Raw genomic sequence first — 18,802 nt, 5'->3', positions numbered from 1 at the left:
AAGAAAACTCACTATGCATACAGAAATCAAAAGAAAACTGTGGTGGCTATATTAATAACAAAGTAAACTTCAGAAAATGTCACATTACCTGGGATGAAAGGGGAAATTTCATAACGATAAACAGATTCACGAAGAAGAAATAAAAATCCTAAATATGTTATGAACTTATCAACAGAACTTCAAAATACATGAAACAAAACTGATACAATTAAAAGGAAAAATACACAAGTCCATAATTATTGATGGAGATTTCAACACAACTCTCTTAGAAACTGAGGTTCAAATTACTCTCAGAAACTGTTACTGAAGTAACAATATCCACTAATTTAAACTAACAGCAGCAGATTAAGCCTTCTTTTATCTGTGCCACAAAGCCAACCTCGACGAACTAAAATGACTGGTACACACAGTCTTCTCTGATCATAAACTGGACGTCAATACCAGGAAATTATTCATAAAGCCACCAAATACTTGGAGATTAAACAACATAAGTATCTCATGGGTCAATGAGCAAGTTGAAAGGAAAACTAGAATATATTTTAAATTGTAGGCAAACAAAAATAGAATGTATCAAACTAAATGGTAAGGTGCTAAAGCAAAGCATGGAGGGAAAATGTATAGTGCAAAATGCTCATATTGCAGAAAAATAAACAATTCTAAGTCATTTCAGAACAATAACGCTAACACCTGTTCTCTTTTCCTTTCCATCGGAGTGGATTATCTTAGGAGGCTACATGAGTCCACCAGATAGACTTTCCAAACCCAAGCATGTGTGTTTTGAAGTCAGACATTATAATCAATTAAGATGAATTCCTAGAACATCTGGTAACCAGGTAGGTATCCAACTTAGGAAATACCACTTTAAGCATTAAATGCAACTGCTTTCAATAATATGTTGCTCCCTTCTTCCTTTGAAAGCAAAAATGTCTGCTTCAAAACAATAGTTTTATAATTTGAATAAAAGGTTATTGTTTACTGCTTATTATTCTTTAAAGATAAAGATCAAAAAGGGGGAAAATATATGATAGGAAAATATAATTAACATGTATATAATAAAGTGATAAACATACGATTATAAATGATGTGTCTTGAATCTTGGGTGGCCAACCATGACTAATTGCTTGAGTTCAAAGTGATGCCATTAAAGTGCTGCACTCAATATGCCAGCAAATTAGAAAACTCAGCAGTGGCCACAGGACTGGAAAAGGTCAATTTGCATTCCAATTCCAAAGAAAGGCAATGCCAAAGAACGTTCAAACTGCTGCACAATTGTACTCATTTCACACGCTAGCAAAATTATGCTCATAGTCCTTCAAACTAGGTTTCAGCAGTACATGAACCAAGAACTTCCATATGTACAAGCTGGATTTAGAAAACACAGAGGAACCAGAGATCAAATTGCCAACATCCACTGAATCATGGAAAAATCAAGGGAACTTCAAAAAACCATCTACTTCTGCTTCACTGACTACATTAAGCCTTTGCGTGGATCACAGCAAACTGGAAAATTCTTAAAGATGGAAATGCCAGGCTACCTTAATCACCGTTTGAAAAACCTGTATAAGGTAAAGAAGCAACAGTTACGGCTGTGCACAAAACAACAGACGGGTTCAAAATTGAGAAAGGAATACATCAAGACTTTCTATCGTCATCCTGCTTGTTTAACTTACGTGCAGAATCAGTTCAGTTCAGATTACTTGCTCAGTTGTGTCTGACTCTTTGTGACCCCATGGACTGTAGCACACCAGGCATCCCTGTCCATCACCAACTCCCAAGACTGCTCAAACTCATGTCCGTTGAGTCGGTGATGCCATCCAACCATCTCATCCTCTGTCGTCCCCTTCTCCTCCTGCCTTCAATCTTTCCCAGCTTAGGGTCTTTTCAAATGAGTCAGTTCTTCGCATCAGGTGGACAAAATATAGGAACTTCAGCTTCAGCATCAGTCCTTCCAATGAATATTCAGGACTGATTTCCTTTAGGATGGACTGGTTGGATCTCCTTGCAGTCCAAGGGACTCTCAAGAGTCTTCTCCAACACAGTTAAAAATCATCAATTCTTCGGCACTCAGCTTTCTTCATAGTCCAACTCTCACATCTATACATGACTACCAGAAAAACCATAGCTTTGACTAGATGGGCTTTTGTTGGTAAAGTAGTACCTCTGCTTTCTAATATGCTGTCTAGATTGGTCATAGCTTTTCTTTCAGAATACATCATGTGCAGAATACATCATGCAAAATACATGTATGTGTATGAGCAGAATACATCATGTGAAATGCCATGCTGGATGAAGCACAAGGTGGAATCAAGATTGCCAGGAGAAATATCTACAAGCTCAGATATGCAAGTTATACCACATTAATGACAGAAGCATCACTATGAACAAAGCTAGTGGAGGTGATAGAATTCCAGTTGAGCTATGTCAAATCCTCAAAGATGATGCTGTGAAACTGCTGCACTCAATATGCCAGTAAATTTGGAAAACTCAGCTGTGGCCACAGGACTGGAAAAGGTCAGTTTTCATTCCAATCCAAAAGAAAGGCAATGCCAAGGAATACTCAAACTACCGCACAATTGCACTTATCTCACATGCTAGTAAAGTAATGCTCAAAATTCTCCAAGCCAGGCTTCAGCAATATGTGAACTGTGAACTTCCAGATGTTCAAGCTGTTTTTAGAAAAGGCAGAAGAACCAGAGATCAAATTGCCAACATCCGCTGGATCATTGGAAAAAACAAGAGAGTTCCAGAAAAACATCTATTTCTGCTTTATTGACTATGCCAAAGCCTTTAACTGTGTGGATCACAATAAACTGTGGAATATTCTGAAAGAGATGGGAATACCAACCCCCCTGACTTGCCTCTTGAGAAACCTGTATGCAGGTCAGGAAGCAACAGTTAGAACTGGACATTGAATAACAGAGTGGTTCCAAATAGGAAAAGGAGTACCTTAAGGCTGTATATTTTCACCCTGCTTATTTAACTTATATGCAGAGTACATCATGAGAAATGCTGGGCTGAGTTAAGCACAAGCTGGAATCAAGATTGCTGGGAGAAATATCAATAACCTCAGATATGCAGATGACACTACCCTTATGGCAGAAAGTGAAGAAGAACTAAAGAGCCTCTTGATGAAAGTGAAAGAGGAGAGTGAAAAAATTGGCTTAAAACTCAACATTCAGAAAACTAAGATTGTGGCATCCAGTCCCATCACTTCATGGGAAATAGATGGGAAAACAGTGGAAACAGTGGCTCAGTTTATTTTTGTGGGCTCCAAAATCACTGCAGATGGTGACTGCAGCCATAAAATTAAAAGATGCTTCCTCCTTGGAAGGAAAGTTATGACCAACCTAGATAGCATATTGAAAAACAGAGATATTACTTTGTCAACAAAGGTCCGTCTAGTCAAGGCTATGGTTTTTCCAGTGGTCATGTATGGATGTGAGAGTTGGACTATAAAGAAGGCTGAGCACCGAAGAATTGATCCTTTTGAACTGTGGTGTTGGAGAAGACTCTTGAGAGTCCCTTGGACTGCAAGGAGATCCAACCAGTCCATCCTAAAAGAGATCCGTCCTGGGTGTTCATTGGAAGGACTGATGTTGAAGCTGAAACTTTAATACTTTGGCCACCTGATGTGAAGTACTGACTCATCGGAAAAGACTGTGATGCTGGGAAAGATTGAAGGCAGGAGAAGAAGGGGATGACAGAGGATGAGTGGTTGGATGGCATCACCAACTCAATGGACTTGAGTTTGGGTAAACTCCAGGAGTTGGTGGTGGACAGGGAAGTCTGGCATGCTGCGGTTCTTGGGTCACAAAGAGTTGGACATGACTGAGCAACTGAAATGAATGACAGAAAGCATAGTGGAACAAAGAGCCTCTTGAAGGTGAAAGAGGAGAATGAAAAAGCTGATTTAAAACTCAACATTCAAAAAATACTAATATCATGGCATCTGGTCCTATCACTTCATGGCAAATAGATGGGGAAAAAGTGGAAACAGGGACAGACTTTATTTTCTTGGGCTCCAAAATCACTGTGGATAGTGACTGCAGCACAAAAATTAAACAGCACTTGCTCCTTAGAAGAAAAGCTGTGACAAATCTAGACAGCATATTAAAAAACAGAGACATCACTTTGCCCACCAAGGTCTGTTTAGTCAAAGCTATGGTTTGTCCAGTAGTCATATATGGATGTGAAAGTTGAACTGTAAAGAAGGCTGAGTGCTGAAGAACGGATGCTTTCAAACTATGGTGCTGGAGAAGACTCTTGAGAGTCCCTTGGACTTCAAGGAGATCAAGACGGTCAATCCTAAAGGAAAACAACCCTGAATTTTAATTGGAAGAACTGAGCATGGAGCTGAAGTTCCAATACTTTGGCCCCAAATCAAAGAGCCAACTCATTGGAAAAGACCTTGATGCTGAGAAAGATTGAAGGCAAAAGAAGGAGGTCACAGAGGATGAGATGGTTAGATAGCATCGCTGACTCAATAGACATGAGTTTGAGCAAACTCTGGGAGATAGAGAAGGACAGGGAAGTCTGGCATGCTGCAGTTCATGGGATTGCAAATCATCAAAGACAATTTAGTGACTAAACAACAACAAAGGAATTCTGAAAATATGGAACTTGAAATGCTATTAATAAAACTGGGTAAGTCCTGGGGAAATCAATACAAGTTAAAGATCCTGCCTCATCTATACTCAGGACATGCTTATTTTTAAGACATTGAAAAGAATAATTGAATCAGACATACATCTTTAATGAACCATAGAGGTCTATTTTAACAATCTAAAATACAAACTTATCAAATCTCTAAAAACAAAGTAATTCAATGTCTTAAAGCATGTGTTAAATTAACTTTTTGCTTATTTTCATGATATCTGTGGAAACAGTGGCTGACTTTATTTTTCTGGGCTCCAAAATCACTGCAGATGATGACTGCAGCCATGAAATTAAAAGATGCTTACTCCTTGGAAGGAAAGTTATGACCAACTTCAGTCAGTTCAGTTCAGTTCAGTCACTCAGTCGTGTCCGACTCTTTGCATCCCCATGGACTGCAGCACGCCAGGCCTCCCTGTCCATCACCAACTCCTGGAGTTTACCCAAACTCATGTCCATCGAGTCAGTGATGCCATCCAGCCATCTCATCCTCTGTCGTCCCCTTCTCCTGCTGCCCCCAATCCCTCCCAGCATCAGAGTCTTTTCCAATGAGTCAACTCTTCACATGAGGTGGCCAAAGTATTGGAGTTTCAGCTTTAGCATCAGTCCTTCCAGTGACACCCAGGACTGATCTCCTTCAGAATGGACTGGTTGGATCTCCTTGCAGTCCAAGGGACTCTCAAGAGTCTTCTCCAACACAAAAGCAGCAATTCTTCAGTGCTTAGCTTTCTTTATGGTTCAACTCTCACATCCATACATGACCTGTGGAAACCATAGCTTTGACTAGACAAACCTTTGTTGGCAAATTTATGTCTCTCCTTTTTAATATGCTGTCTAGGTTGGTCACTGCAGATGGTGATTGCAGCCATGAAATTAAAAGACACTTACTCCTTGGAAGGAAAGTTATTACCAACCTAGATAGCATATTAAAAAGCAGAGACATTACTTTGCCAACAAAGGTCCATCTAATCAAGGCTATGATTTTTCCAGTGGTCATGTATGGATGTGAGAGTCGGACTATGAAGAAAGCTGAGCACCAAAGAATTGATACTTTTGAAGTGTGGTGTTGGAGAAGACTCTTGAGAGTCCCTTGGACTGCAAGGAGATCCAACCAGTCCATCCTAAAGGAGATCAGTCCTGGGTTTTCATTAGTAGGACTGATGTTGAAGCTGAAACTCCAATACTTTGGACAACTGATGCAAAGAGCTGACTCATTTGAAAAGACCCTGATACTGGGAAAGATTGAGGGCAGGAGGAGAAGGGGCCAACAGAGGTTGAGATGGTTGGATGGCATCACCAACTCAATGGACATGGGTTTCGGTGAACTCCGGGAGTTAGTGATGCACAGGGAGGCCTGGCGTGCTGCAATTCATGGAGTCGCAAAGAGTTGGACACGACTGAGCAACTGAACTGAACTGAACTGAACTAAACTGAACTATATATTTGTTGATAAATCCACAGATTATGTCTCATGACCTCAGTCCTGGGCCAGTTGATCATTCCTGGACTGGCTTTCTGTATTTGCCACCTTTTCAGTTTGTTTTCTCTCTTTCTCTTTTTCATAGTTACCACTTTTATTTCTTGGAATTACTATCCAAGATTCTTGGTGAAAATATAGCCAGAATTCCTAGTTTTGCTTGCCTCAGTTTCTCAAATGTGTTACGGAATAACCAAAGATAGGACAACTACTGACAGTATTTCTTTTTTTCTCCTTTTAGGTGGTATAGTCAGTGCAGTGATCCTCAATGGATCTGCATTGTAATGAGTAATACTGTATGAGGGTGAGCTGTGGGGGCTCCCACAACCAGCAAAGTGAAAATGAAAGAGAAAGTGAAGTCATTCAGTCGTGTCTGATTCTTTGCAACCCCATAGACTGTAGCCTACCAGGCTCCTCTGTCCATGGGATTTTCCAGGCAATAGTACTGGAGTGGATTGTCATTTCCTTCTCCAGGGGATCTTCCCAACCCAGGGCTCGAACCCGGGTCTCCCACATTGTAGCCAGACGCTTTGACTTCTTCAAATGAGCAGACTCCCACCCCAAAAGAATCTACTAATTCCTAGAGAACTGGAATTGGAAGTAGCAAAGAATAATTTGAAAAACTATAATTGATTCTGATAGATCTAACTCCCCCAACTCCCCAAGCTCTACCAACATACATACATACACATGTGAGTGCACACACACATACATACACATACCCATCATTGGAGTCCTGATATAAGCTAATTATCTATTAATATTTCATTCCTGATAGTAGGTTCTCCAAACTTCATTTTCATCCTAACTCCCTCATACCCATACCCATTATCGACACACACACACACATACACACACACACACACAGACACACACACATACCATAAAGGTATTTCTCTTTGAGCAGGAAAACAATAGTGAAATAGTAGGCAACTCACATGATGGGAGGTTGATCTTAGAAGAGTTCTACCATCCAACTGCAGTCTAATAGCGCTGAAGAAAGACTCTGCTATGTAAAATAAAGCCTATTATTAACTCACAATAATTCTAAGAGAGAATTACTGTTCTCAGCATCACTTTATAGAAAGGAAAAGTGAGATACAGAGACAGAAAGTAGAATAGGGCTAAGGGGAGGGGAGAGTGGGAAGTTATTGCTTAATGGGTATAGAGTTTTAGATTGGGCAGTGGAATAATTCCATAAATGTATAAGTGGTAATGGCTGTATAGAAATGTGAATGTATTAATGCCACTGAACTGTACACTTGAAATAATTTCAAATAATAATGCTGTTGAATACAGATTATTTAAAATCTTAGTTTGGCTTTCATACTTTCAAAGCAACATATATATATTTTATACTTTCTTATTCTTATTTCCTGTTTTTTTTGTATTCCCTTAATTTTCTCTATTAAAAAATTTTTTTTCCTAGAGTATAGTTGATTTACAATTTTGTGTTAGTTTCAGGTGTACAGAAAAGTGAATCAGTTATACATATACATATATCCAATCTTTGTTTTTAGATTTTTTTTCCTACATAGGCCGTTAGTGTTATTATTTATTCTATATATAGTAGTGTGTATTGGAGAAGGAAATGGCAACCCACTCCAGTGTTCTTGCCAGGAGAATCCCAGGGGTGGGGAAGTCTGGTGGGCTGCCGTCTATGGGGTCACACAGAGTCGGATACGACTGAGGCGACTTAGCAGTAGCAGCAGTGTGTATATGTCAGTCCCAATCTCCCAACTTATCCTCCGCCTATTTATCACCTGGTAACCATAAGTTTGCTTTCTATATCCATGACTCTACTTCTGTTTTGTAAATAAGTTTATTTGTACCCTTTTTTAAAGATTCCACATATAAGCAATATCATATGATATTTGTCTTTCTATATCTGCCTTACTTCACTCAGTGTAACAATCTCTAGGTCCATTCATGTTCCTGGGCATGCACCCAGAGAAAACATAATTCAGAAAGATATATGCACCCCGATGTTCACTGAAGCACTATTTAAAATAGCCGGGACTTAGAAGCAACCTAAATGTCCATCAACAGAGGAAAAGATAAAGATTTGGTACAGATTCACAATGAAATATTACTCAACCATAAAAAGAAACAAAATAATGCCATTTGAAAAATATATGTACTCTTCAAAATATCTACTCAGTTAAAAACCATGATACAATTCAATTCTACCCACTACAAGCATTTATTCCTAGGTAATCTGAAAAAAGTAGTATACGTAACTGACTCTGTAGTCAGACTACCCAGATTGACTCTTTCACCACTTTCCATCTATGAGGTTGGACAAGCCTCCTAATTTTGCAGTATCTCACCTTACCCTTCTATAACTAGATGCTGAAAACAGTAATTACGTATTAGGTTTATTGTGAAGTAATATATACAAAACACTTTGAGCAGCTCCTGGCACATAGCAAGCATTCAATAAATCTTGGCCAGTATGTTTTGTAATGGTGTAACAGAAAAGTTAAGCTTTTTTGTTTTACTGTGTAAAACATTTATACACTGATTTAGGATGAATTTTTAAAATAATATACAAGAAAAACCTTTAATAACAAGAAGAATATGCTAAAGAATTTGCAAAAAAATAAATAAAGCTATTCTAGTTGTACATGTTTAAAGTGTTATAGATGATTTCTTTTTCCATTGTATAATGATTCTACAACTCAGAAATAATGTTTATGTATGGATGTCCTGTGAGTAGTAGACCATGTGCAATAAGAAACAGCCTTCAATACTTTTCACTTGCAGACTATTAATGGGCAACAACTTTAATTGCTATTTATTTATGTTTAAAATTTAATGAAGATGTGAATACATTTAAATTTTTGCTCTATGTACAAAAGGAATATTAGATTTGCAATGTTATCTAGCCATTTATTTCCTAGAAGTATATAAAAAATAATTTATCACAAAAACATTTAATAAAACATGAAGGAACTTGAATATTAGAAGTGGCCATTACATATTAAAACCATCACTTATCACAAAAAAGGAAATACTATACTAGAATCCCTATTTCTCTTTTCACAAATATTCAGGGGTCCAGTCTTCTGATGAACTGACACTAATTGTTTACTGTCTGTATCAAAATTGTTGCAAACTGTTGACAAATCAATCACAAGGGTACACAGCAGGGAATGGGACCATTTCTTCTACTAATAATTTAGGCAATTTCTCCTACATATCTTGGCAGGAAGCCTGTAACAGTTTGAGCAGAGTTGTGCACAATATGGGCAGTGCAGCCAAAACTCATTAAGTGCCTTTGTCTCATGCATCTTGTGAAATACAATATTACACCCCTGATGAGCAATGCTTCCAAATGTTATGTTAACATTAAGATCACCAGAAACCATTAATTTACTAGTCAAATTACATCTCTCAGAAGCATTTAGACAATGTTCTAGGGAATGATCTGCCTATTACCAAATATAAATGAAAATTTAATGATTGTCTTCCAGGTGCTTTAGACACAGGTTAAGAAAGTCTTCTAGAATATACTTAATGACATTTGCTATGGCATTAGACTTGATTTTAAACTTTAATTTAAATTAAATACATTTTATATATCTTTTCCAGGACCAAACCAGGGTCTTCACAGCTCTCCGAATTCATTAAAAGACTACTTTTATACTTTCCTTCAGAGAATTAAGGAAAGCCTTCAATTTTTAGTTCCATATTCTATTTTTTTTAATTCAAGTATAATTGGCTTATAATATTATATCGGCTTTAGGCATACAATATTGTGATTTGATATTTTTAAAAATTACAAAATGATCACCACAGTGTCTACTTACAATCTGTCATAAAAATTATTATAATATTATTATATATATTTCTATGCTTTACATAACATTCCCATGGCTTATTTATTTTATAACTTGAAGTATGGATCTCTTTATTCCCTTCCACTATTTCACCCGCCTTACAATAATCTCTCCTCTGCAAACCACTATTTTGTTCTCTGTATCTATACATCTGTTCCTGTTTTGTTGTTTGTTCATTTGGTTTGTTTTTTAGATACCGAATGTAAGTGAAATCAGAAAGTGTTTGTCTTTCCCTGTCTGACATTTCACTTAGCATCACACTCTCTATGTCCATCCACATTTGTCACAAATAATAAGGTTCAATCTTTGTTAAAACTGAGTAATATGACACAATGGTGTATGTCTGTATGTGTGTATATGTGTAAACTACATATTCTTTATTCATTGATTTATCAATAACCACTTCAGTGTCCATCTTGACTATTTACAACATTGCAGTAAATAATGCTGCAATGAACACTGATGTGTATATATCTTTTCAAATTCATGTTTTCATTTTTGGGGGTAAATACCCAAAGTGGACTTATTTTATCAGATTGTATGGTAGTTTCATTTTTAACCTTTTAAAGAAACTTCACACTGTTTCCATAGTGGCTGAAAAATTTACATCCCACCAATACTGCACAAGGATTATCTTTTCTCCACATGCTTGCCAACATGTGTTATTCAGTTCAGTTCAGTTCAGTCACTCAGTCATGTCCGACTCTTTTTGACCCCATGGATTGCAGCATACCAGGCCTCCCTGTCCATCACCAACCCCCAGAGTTTACCCAAACTCATTTCCATTTAGTCAGTGATGCCATTCAACCATCTCATCCTCTGTTGGCCCCTTCTCCTCCTGCCTTCAGTCTTTCCCAGCATCAGGGTCTTTTCCAATGAGTCAGTACTTCGTCATCAGGTGGCCAAAGTATTGGAGTTTCAGCTTCAACATCAGTCCTTCCAGTGAATATTCAGGACTGATTTCCCTTAGGATGGACTGGTAGGATCTCCTTGCAGTACAAGGGACTCTCAAGAGTCTTCTCTAACACCACAGTTCAAAAGCATCAATTATTTGGTGCTCAGTTTTCTTTATGGTTCAACTCTCACATCCGTACATGACTACTGGAAAAACCAAAGCTTTGACTAGATGGCCCTTTGTTGGCAAAGTAATACCTCTGCTTTTGAATATGCTATCTAGATTGGTCATAACTTTTCTTTCAAGGAGTAAGCATCTTCTAATTTCATGGCTTCAGTCACCATCTGCAGTGATTTTGGAGCCCAAGAAAATAAAGTCAGCCACTGTTTTCACTCTTTCCCCATCTATTTGCCATGAAGTGATGGGACCAGATGCCATGATCTTAGTTTTCTGAATGTTGAGTTTTAAGCCAACTTTTTCACTCTCCTCTTTCACTTTCATCAAGATGCTCTTTAGTGCTTCTCTTTCTGCCAAAAGGGTAGTGTCATCTGCATATCTGAGGTTACTGATATTTCTCCCCGCGATCTTAATTCCAGCTTGTGCTTCATCCAGTCCAGAGTTTCTCATGATGTACTCTGAATATAAGTTAAGTAATATGTGTTACTATCTATTTGATAATCATCATTGTGACAGATATGAGGTCATATATCATTTTGTTTTGATTTGTATTTCCCAGATGATTAGTAGTATTGAGCATCTTTTTATGTGCCTGTTGGCTATATTGTATATCTTCCTTAGAAAAGTATCTATTCATGTTGTCTGCCCATTTTTAATTGGATTTTTGATGTTGAGTTGTATGAGTTTATGGATTTTAGATATGAACTCTTTATCAAGCATAGCATTTGAAAATATCTTCTCCCATTCAGTAGGTTGGTTTTTTGTTCTTTTGATAGTTTCCTTCACTTTATATTTTATAAATGATTTAACATCATCACATTTGTATATTTTTGTTTTTGTTTTCCTTTCCTAAGAAGATAGATTAAAAAAAAATTATTGGTAAGATTGATGCCAAAAAGTGGACTATCTTTGTATCCTTCTAGAATTGGGATGGTTTCAAGCCTTATATTTAAGACTTTAACATTTTGAGTTTATTTTGTATACGATGTGAGAAAGCAGTTCAGTTTTACCATTTTCCATCTAGCTGTCCAGTTTTTCCAACATCTTTTATTAAAAGGACTATCCTTTCCTCAATGTATATTCTTGCCTCCTTTGACATAGATTAACTGACCATATGTGTGTGGATTTATTTGGGGGCTGTCTATTCTGTTCTTCTATGTGTCTGCTTTTATGCCAATAGCATGCTGTTTTGATCACTATAACTTTGTATTATAATTTGAAACCAGGGAGCTTGATATCTTTAGCTTTGTTGTTCTTTCTTAAAGCTTTTTGGAATATTCAGTGTGTTTTGTGGTTCAATTCAAATTTTAGAATTATTTGTTCTAGTTCTGCAGAAAATTCTGTGAGCATTTTGATAGAGATTGCATTGAATCTGTATATTGCTTTGGGTAATTTGGACACTTTAACAATAATAATTCTTATAGTCCATATCAGTTTTATCTTTCCATTTAACTGTGCCATTTTCAATTTCTTTTATCCATAGCTTATAATTTTCAGAATATAGATCTCTCACCTCCTTGGTAAATTTAATCCTAGGTATTCTTTTTGATGCAATTAGAAATGAGATTTTCCTCATTTATTTTTCTGATAGTCTAATACAAGTGTATAGAAATGCAACAAATTTCTGCATATTAATTTCATATCCTATAATTTACTGAATTCATTTATTAGTTCTAATAATTTTTTGGTGGTGTCTCTAGGGTCCTCTATATAAGGATCATGTCATCTTCAAACAAGTGATAGTTTCACTACTTTTTTTCCAATTTAGATGCATTTTATTTCTCTTCTTTTTTTATTGCTCTAGCTAGGACTTCCAAAACTAAAAGTAGAGTAAAAGTGGTGAGAGTAAGCATCCTTTTTTTGTTCCTAATCTTGAAAAGCTTTTAACGTTTTATTATTGAGTATGATGTTAAAAGGTTAAAAGACAAAAATAGTAAAATCAACTATAGCTACAATTAGTAGATAAGGAATATAAAAAGCCAAAAGGTGTATATATGATATAAAAAACATAAAATATGCTGGAGGAGTAAGAATGTAGTGTTGTTAGGATGGGTTTGAACTTAAACAACTATTGGTTTAAAGTAAATTGCTCTCCTTATCAGTTGATATATATAAACCTTGGGCTTCCCTGGTGGTTCAGATAGTAAAGAATTCACTTGCAATGCAGAAGACCCAGGTTCAACCCCTGGGCTGGAAAGATCCCCTGGAGAAGGGAATGGGCACTCATTCCAGTATTCTTGACTGAAGAATACCATGGACAGAGGAGCATGGAAGGCTACAGTCCATGGGGTTGCAAAGCGTGAGGCACAACTGAGCAAATAACACTTTCACTTTTCTATAAACTTTATGGTAACTGCAAGCAAAAACTTATATAGATACACAGAAAATGGGGAAAGGAAATAACAAAACATAACCCTTCCAAAACCTTGAAGGAAGAGACAGAGACAAAGACAAGACAAGATTTCAACAGAACTACAAAAGCAATCAGGAAACAGCTAAATGGCAATAAATGTGTATTGACTAAAAATTACTTTAAATGTAAATAGATGAAATGTTCCAATCAAAAGATATATGGTGTCTGAATGGATGAAAAGACAAGGCCCATACATATACTTTCTACAAGAGACTCCCTTCAGCTTTAAAGACACATTCAGACTGAAAGTAAAGTGAGAGAAAGATTTTTCCATGAAAGTGGACATGAGCAGGAAGCTGGTAGCATTACTCATATCAGACAAAATATACCTTAAAACAAAGACTGTAAAAAAAAATAAGATAAAGAAAAGCAATGCATAATGATAAAAGGGTCAATCCAAGAAGAGGATATAATATTCATAAATATTTATGTGCCCAACATAGGATCACCTTAATATGTAAAGCAAATATTAACAGACATAAAACAAGAAATTGATAGTAAAACAATAATCATAGGGAACTTTAGTAACCCCATTTATATCAAATGGATAGATCTTCCATACAAGAATCAATAAAGAAACACTGGCTTTAGACAATACATTATACCAGATAAACGTAATAGATATATACAGAGCATTCAATCCAAAAACTGCAGAATTTACATTTTTTTCAAGTGCACATGGAACATTTTCCAGATGAGATCACATATTAGGCCACAAAACAATCTCAATACATTTAGGAAGAATGAAATATCAAGCATCTTTTCCAACCAGCACAGTATGAAATTAGAAATCAACTACAAGAAAATAAGTGAAAAAACACAAACATGTGATGGCTAAACAACATGCTACTAAACAGCCAAAGAGAAAATTTAAAAAATACATTAAGACAAATTAAAATTAAATCACAAGTTTCCAAAGTCTATGGGTTGCAGCAAAATCAGTTCTAAAAGAGAAGTTCATAGTGATACAGGCCTACGTCAAGAAATCTCTCAATAGTCAGTCTAACTTTATACCTAAAGAAACTAGAAGAAGAAGAACAAACGAGTTTAGAGTTAGTAGAAGGAAGGAAATAATGCCAGACTGGAAAGAAATGAAATAGAGTTCCCCTTCTGTTAATTTCTGTCTCTTGCCAGGTCCACATTTTACTGTGCCTCCTGTAATATTATTTCCGTGTGTATTCCCATGTTAAAATCTAGTCCTAGAATATATTTATTATCCCAAATAAAGCCTATTAATAGCTGTTTCCCTCTCTTTCCAACTTCTATAAAAACATGCCCAATTGGTGAATTATCTCTAACTAGAAAGAAGGCAAAGTGACCTCTCTAAACCCCTTTGTTAAATATTATCAATTGATTCTTGATACCACAAAATACAGTTATACTTTCTTGTTCCACATATATAAATATATTCATTACTTAAACTTACATTTTAAAATTATGCTTATTTTTTGGTATTACATTGTAAACCTAAAGCTATCAGGTTCCTTGCTTGACTTGGCATTGGCACGGAATCTAGATCATCACTATATACTAAGAGGCATTTAACAAGTGCAAATCTACAAAATTTTATAAATATAAGTAGCCAATCTGATTAACAAAATATTAAAGTATTATGTTCTTCAATATCAATGAGTTCTTTAACTCAATGTTCTAACTTTCTTATTGTCTATCTGAGACATATCCCTGATTGACAGTTGAACAATCCTTTATCTTTCAGTGACAATATCAAATAAACTACATGACAACCTGAACAATAAGGCAAAAATTGATCCTTAAAACTGCCACACACACACACACACAAACCCAAATCAACAAGAAATAGATCAATTTAGTCATTAACAGTGGACAAGGCCATCACACCCATGTCAAAAATTCAACTGCATTAAATCTAATGACCAGAGGTCATTTTTTACTTTTGCCTCTTACTAAATTCTATCATTCAGCCTCTCTTAACTCAAATTTTAAAAATATTTTAAGACAAAGTTTACACAACATTTATTGATTTGGAAGATATCCAATTTATAAAATAGCTATAACACAAGCACATCTTATTGGCTTTTTTTTAATAGACAGTGGGCTAAAATTCAAAAGCACATTTTACAAGTCTGAAGTCCAAGTATTTGCACCACACACAAAAGAAAATCTGCCTCCTTATTTACTGATAGACAATATTAAAGGAGAAGGCAAATAAAATGGCTTGAACAAGTTATCTAAGCTCATCGTTCAGTAGAATCCATAAGAAAGGCAGATCATGTGCTACAATGGTTATTTCTAGAAAGCTGAACATGGCAATAATATAAGATGAGCCTTATTCAGATCTTGTGACTGGTGATTCAGAAGAAGTTAGGCCAGAAAAAAATGTAGGCTTGATACAACTTTTCAAAAGATAATGTGCTGAGAATTCTGTAGCAACTGCAATTGTTTATTATTTAAAATTTCTTCAAGGCCCCGATAAAAGTCTGAAAACAATACCAAAGTTGAAATGAACGTGTGGTGTCCAAAAAGCAAAATTAGACAAAACAATCGAATAGAAACTTACATCAAAGTACAAAGCTAAAACATAACAATTAAAGGTGGATTCTGAAGCCAGACTGCTTGGGATCAAATTCGAGTTCTAGCACTTGCTCTCTGAGTAGTTAGAAAAGTTTCCTAACCGATAGTGCCTCCTCTCTCTCAAGTGAAAAATAGGGATGGTAATATAACTTACTTCAAAGGCTTCTGTGTTAATACAGGTACAGCTATTTGAACAGAGCTGAATACATAGGAAGTGCTACACATAATGATGTTGATGATGATAATGATGACAACAGTGATGACCTATATAATTTTCTGTCGTTAGCACATTTTCTAAAAGCATCACTAGATTAGTTTCTGTTTGTTTCTCTCATTGAGTTTCTTTGCTCTTAAGCCAAAAGAGATAAGCAGCTGCTTGTTTTCTGACATTCTTTAGAAGATGAGACTTATTCCAGTGAAGCATTTGTTTCAGAACAGGTGAAATTCCCCAGCATGAGTCCTCCAGGGGAAAATTATTGTCTTAAAATTTAAGTAGAAAAAGGCTTTTCAAGATATTAAAAGTATTAGGATTATGTCTAAAATTTAAAATGATTGCAAAAGATAAAGCCATTTCTAATATGGTAATTATTGTCTGAAATGAGTGCCAGTGAGAGGTCAGAGAAACCTACAAAAGACTATGTGTATTCTACTATACATTACTAATTTGGTTACATGCGAATGGCAATATTTGTATGCATATTGTGTAAAGAAAACATGCTGCAATTATATTTCTATAGCTATGTTACCCATTTTACTGCTGCATATCTAATGAACAAACGAATTCTACTCCTTATTATTAGCCTGCAGGACTGGCATTTGCTTTACAAAGGAATTTCAATACAGGGAAGGGGAGATCTCAGAATTTATCCACTCTTCTAAGCAGCTCTTTTACTACTGCCGCATGGATTAAAAAAATTACCCAACGTACAATCATAAGCCACTTGTGTGCTTAGTCACTCAGACATGTCTGACTCTTTGTGGCCCCATGAACTGAAGCCCACCAGACTCCTCTTTTCATGGGGTTCTCCAGGCAAGAATTCAGAGAAGGCAATGGCACCCCACTCCAATACTCTTGCCTGGAAAATCCCATGGATGGAGGAGCCTGGTAGGCTGCAGTCCAAGAGGTCGCTAAGAGTCAGACACGACTGAGTGACTTCACTTTCACTTTTCACTTTCATGCTTGGAGAAGGAAATGGCAACCCACTCCAGTATTCTTGCCTGGAGAATCCGAGGGACAGGGGAGCCTGGTGGGCTGCTGTCTATGGGGTCGCACAGAGTTGGACACGACTGAAGCGACTTAGCAGCAGCAGCAGCCATTTCTATCCCCAGAGGATCTCCCGAACCCAGGGATCAAACCTGCATCTCTTACATCTCCTGCATTGGCAGGTCGGTTCTTTATCATCTGAGCCACCAGGAAACACTGCCGGCATGAGATATAAGATGGTTGATTAAGTGTTCTGATAAATGTATTTTGAACAAGAAAACATTTCAAAACCATTTTGCTGTGTCCTAATGTTTCAAGCTCTTTACCCAAATACTCTTGCCGTGTAAGTACTCTCCACTAGGATACATTGGTTCAGGATATTTCAAAATATCATTTTAAGAAGCACAGTCTTGTTTTTCCCTTGTCTTATAAACTTTAATTTCAAAGATCTTTGATAACAGGTGCTAATAAAGTAGTTATTATCACAACTGGCTTATATGTTTATATATATTTAACACTAAGTATTAGAGAATATAGTGATGATGGAACATACTATTATCATTATTTATTTTCCATTATGTTCTGGAGTGTCTATTGCCTTTAGGAAGCATTACTTGGCAAAAAGCACAATACTCTCTCACACCACTTTTGCTGTAGTTTTCTAGAAATGCCAAGTGCTGCAAGCCTCCTGGGGATGAAAATGGTTTTGCAAACATGGATGAGTGCTTCATTTGGTGGCTTTCACTTAACAGTCCTCAACAGAGCCACTTCTGCACTGATTATTTCTGATGCTCTTCTATTCTGAAATGATTTCGCTATGAAATTTATCATGGAAAATCACAAAGACAAGGGAAATGTCTGTACCCATAATACATTATTTAATGGCATTTTCTCGGAGGGATGTGCCGATTATTTTTCCTTCAGGAATATTCTTCTCATAAAGAACTATTTTAGAAATTTAGATACATTTTTTATAAATAAATTATGATGGGAATTCTATGGAGATGGTAAATTATTTATATGAGAACCACTGTTTCAGATTTTGTAGAGATTTGGAAATCCTACTTTGAAGAGAAAATCAAAAGAAGAAAGCATTGCAGCCAGGATTACTCTAGCTAACTGAAAACTAAACCAATTATTTTCTGTGTGAATGTGTGCTCAATTGCTCAGTCATGTCAGACTCTTTGTGATCCTATGGACTGTAGCCTGTCAGGCTGCTCTGTCCATGGGTTTCTCCAGGCAAGAATACTGGAGTGGGCTATCCGTATCACCTCCATGGGATCTTCCAGACCCAGTGATCAGAACCCACATCTCTTGCATCTCCTGCATTACCAGACAGATACTTTCGCCACTGAGCCGCCTGGGAAGCACAGAGGCACCTCATGCTCCATTCGGTAGATAAGTAAAAATGATGTTTGGAGTTTCGTTCAATGAGAAAGCCCTCACCTTTCCTTCAGCTCTTTGACTATATAGCCTTGACCTTACATATCACAGAAGAAATACAGACGTCAGGTAAATGAAACAAAATTAACACATGAACATCTAGTGTTTCCAATTCCAGTGATTTCTTGGGCAACTAGCTTTTACT

Source organism: Bos javanicus, chromosome 1 (assembly GCF_032452875.1).
Source record: "Bos javanicus breed banteng chromosome 1, ARS-OSU_banteng_1.0, whole genome shotgun sequence".
Lineage (NCBI taxonomy): Eukaryota > Metazoa > Chordata > Mammalia > Artiodactyla > Bovidae > Bos > Bos javanicus.
Note: the sequence above shows the minus strand (reverse complement) of the source record.